This window comes from Myotis yumanensis, unplaced genomic scaffold (assembly GCF_028538775.1).
Source record: "Myotis yumanensis isolate MYYU_CA2020_CCGP unplaced genomic scaffold, mMyoYum1.0.hap1 SCAF_7, whole genome shotgun sequence".
Classification (NCBI taxonomy): domain Eukaryota; kingdom Metazoa; phylum Chordata; class Mammalia; order Chiroptera; family Vespertilionidae; genus Myotis; species Myotis yumanensis.
Window position 1 is genome coordinate 13,915,029 of NW_027223758.1, and position 3,848 is coordinate 13,918,876.

The 3,848-nt window shown below is 45.7% G+C and overlaps 1 pseudogene; it reads right to left on the minus strand.

Moving 5' to 3' along the window:
* Positions 1–382: 382 nt before the first annotated feature.
* On the minus strand, positions 383–2,404 carry LOC139014347 (RNA polymerase-associated protein RTF1 homolog pseudogene; annotated as a pseudogene).
* Positions 2,405–3,848: the final 1,444 nt, after the last annotated feature.

Consider the following 3,848-nt stretch of genomic DNA (forward strand, 5'->3'; position numbering starts at 1 on the left):
ATATGACTTTTGACACCCCCAAAATTTAACTACTACTACTAAAAGCCTACTATTGACCACAAGCCTTACTGACCACAAGCCTTACTCTTAAACTGTTGATTAACACATATCTTGTAGGTTATATGTGTTATATACCATATGTTTTTTGGCGTTAAGCTGATCATAATGTTTATTTATGTTTAAATTGTACACTGATGTTACAAAAAAAAACCCCACCCTATATATACAAAGCATAATAATGAAATGAACACTTGTGCACTCTATTTAGAGTTTCTTCCCAGTTTCTACTGCTGCTCCAGCCCAAAGAGGGCACATCAAAGGAAGAGGAAAGGCGGGACACTGATGGGGGCCTGCAGGGTCAGAAGCAGCAGGCTGGGTGAGCTCAAAAAAGCCCCCGTCGTCTTTTGTAGTCTTCCAAGTTCAGAGATCTCCTTGGAGCCCCATCCTTGGCTGGTGGAGCAGTGGAGGTGATAGCCAAAGCCTTTGACTCTGAGCTGGGAACTTGTAAATCAATCTTCACATCGAAATCATGTACTTTGAACAAGTCTTCTGAGAGGTCACTGGCTGACTTAGAATGCAAATCTTTATCCTCTCCCGTACCCTTGCTCATTTCCTTTGGGGCATCCGGTAACACTCCATAACCATACTTTGCATTCAGCTGGGCCAAGATGGCAGCTTGAACAGCTGGGCTTCTGGAATTAGAAACGATGATAGGTTTGCATTTCCGTCTGGTAAAGGGATCCATCTGTTGGTCTTTCACGTTGTGACTTTCAGCCACAAGGGCCTTCTCAGGCTTCACAATATTCCATTTCCGGTTCCGCTGGTTGATGTAACTGATAGTAGATATGTTCTTGGTCCACTGGCGGTGCAGGGCCTCTGCCCGCTCCTCCAGCTCATTCAGCTGGTCTTGGATTTGTTTGGCCTTGTCCTGGTCCCCTAGGTCCTCCGCCATGGCCTTTTCCATTAGCAGCTGAGTCTTCTTCTTGGCATAGTTAAGCGGAGCTTCCCTGAACCTTTCTTTCTCTTTTACAATCGCTTCAATGTCTTGATCATTGAATTTATAATTAAGAGCTTCTTTAATAGATAATTCCTTCTTATTGATTTCATCTAGAGTGGGCAACTGCATGCCAGCAGAAAACATCGCTTCTTTCCACTTCATGAATTCGCTTTCAGTGAATGCTTGGTTTGAGACAAACTCTAGGCGGAATGCCCACTGGGCATCGCCATGCTGTAGCTGTAGCCCTTTGTTTGTTCTGGTGCCACCAAGCTGGTAAACCTTGGCAGTTTCCACAACACCCATGATCTCAGCAACCCGGTAAACTGGTTTGCTATTGTGGGTTCCAATGGCAATCCGTACAAAACATCCTGTGACAGTTTTAGCAAAGAAGGGCATATGACACCAACGTTCCAGCTTATGCCGTGATAATCGAACCCGATTCAGTTCTTCGGGTGAGGACACTGGTTGTGATTTCAGAGGGATCTCTTCTTTCTCTTCTTCTTTATCAGACGATGGTGTTCGGGATGAACCGTCTGTCTCTTCACTGGATTTGTCATCTTCTTCCTCCTCCTCGTCGTCAGAGTATACCTCACTGGTTTTTGATGGCTGTTTTTTGGCGAGGAGCTCAGCTGTTCTGTTCTTCCATTTTTCTCTCTCTGCTTTTAGCTCCTCCAGGGCTTGAGATTTTTTATCTAGTTTCTCATCCCGTTTGGAATGTCGTTCCTTATTGTGGGATGTTCCCTGAGATTCTGGAATCTGTGTCAGCTTGTTCTTCTCTTGCTCTTCTTGCTTTTTCTTGTTTTCTTTCTTTTTGGCTGTTTTTGGTTTTTTCTTAGTTTCAAATCTTCTTTTCAACACCTCCCTCTTCTCAATGCGGTTGAAGAGTTCTCGCTCTCTTTCCTTCTCTGTCATCTGCTCCAGACGAGCCCTGTCCTCCTCATGCCCCATGAGGTCTTCCCCATAGCCATCATGGAACTCTTCCTCTCCAGAAGAGGAGGAGTCAGTGTGTGAACTGGAGGAGGAGGAGCTGTTGCTGTCAGAATCCGACACTTCACCTTCCTTAGGGGCTGAGCTCTCAGCTGAACTGTCTTTGTCCCAACTGCCTGATGAAGCAGTGTTATTGACCTGTTTCTTCATGGTTCCTTTCTTCTCTATTTTTCTGGCCTTTCCTTTCTTCTTAGTTTTACTGCTCCGGAACGTCCACTCGTCATCACTGTCGGACGTCTCAGAGTCTGAGGAGGCTGCAGGCTGACTCACAGGGGGCTCCTTCTCCTCAGAGTCACTGCGCTTCCGCTTTGCCAGGGACAAGAGCTCCTGATCCAGGTTCTGGTCGCTGCCGCTGTCCTCCATGTCCGAGTTGATCAGCACGCGGCTTTTCCGCTTCTTTGCCATGGTGATCCCCCGGCTCCCACGCCGGTCGCCGCCCCGACTCCCCTCTAGCCCGTCTGCCAGTGGGACAGCCACTGCCACTGCCACCGCCACCGCCACCACCTCGATGTTGGGGTCCAAGCACAGCAGGTCCAGGGGTTCCCAAAGGTGTGGACGGTGTCTCGGAAGAAGGAACGATACGGACACAGCGTTCAGTTGATCAGCAGCCTAACCAGGTCCTCCAGCCGGGATTTAGCCAGGATCTCCAGCCAGGCTCTGACTCTACTTCTCCTGCTACATCTGTATTTATACCCAGTTGGTCTTAATCCTATCCATTCTCGTCCAATGGTTAGGTCGTTTGTTATCTCCATTCCACGGAGAGAAGATTAAGTGGCTTAAGAGTGATGGTCCGTAGTTAAAGTGATTAGCTACCTGCCTGGCTCTTAGTTAAGGGGTTTTACTGAGGAAAATCCCCACCTGGGGAAACAACCTTTCTTGGTTAAAACACATAGCACTAAGGGGAGCAAGCATATTAGGAACAGTATGCCATATACACCAGGTCCCTTGAAACAAGCTCTGCAGATGTTTCTTCCCTGCATCGACTGTGTGAAGCAGCAAGGATGGACTGGCTTTCCGCAAACTACCACTTTTTAATTTTTTATGTTATTTTTATTTTTTTTTTTCTGGACAGATTTATTTATTTTATTTTATTTTATTATTTTATTTTTTATTGTTTTATTGCTTAAAATATTACAAAGATTATTGCATATGTCTCCTTTTTTTCCTCCCCCTTGACAGTCCCCTGGACTCCCCTATCCCCCAGTGTCTTATGTCCATTGTTTATGTTTATATGCATGCATCAAAGTCCTTCTGTTGATCTCTTACCCCCCTCCCTCCTGCCCCCTATCCCTCCCCGGCCTTCCCAGTACAGTTTGACAATCTGTTTGAGGCAGCTCTGCCTCTGTATCTGTTATTGTTCAAAAGTTTATAATGGTCTCTATTATCTATGAATGAGTGAGATCATGTGGTATTTTTCCTTCATTGACTGGCTTATTTCACTTAGCATAATGCTCTCCAGTTCCATCCATGCTGTTGCAAATGGTAGGAGTTCCTTCTTTTTTACAGCAGCACAGTATTCCATCGTGTAGATGTGCCACAGTTTTCTAATCCATTCATCTACTGATGGGCACTTAGGCTGTTTCCAGTTCTTAGCTATGGTGAATTGTGCTGCTATGAACATATGGGTTCATATATTCTTTCTGATTGGTGTTTCTGGTTTCTTGGGATATATTCCTAGAAGTGGGATCACAGGGTCAAATTGGAGTTCCATTTTTAGTTTTTTGAGGAAACTCTATACTGTCTTCCATAGTGGCTGCACCAGTCTGCATTCCCACCAGCAGTGCACGAGTGTTCCTTTTTCTCCACATCCTCTCCAGCACTTGTCGTTTGTTGATTTGTTGATGATAGCCAGTCTGACAGGTGT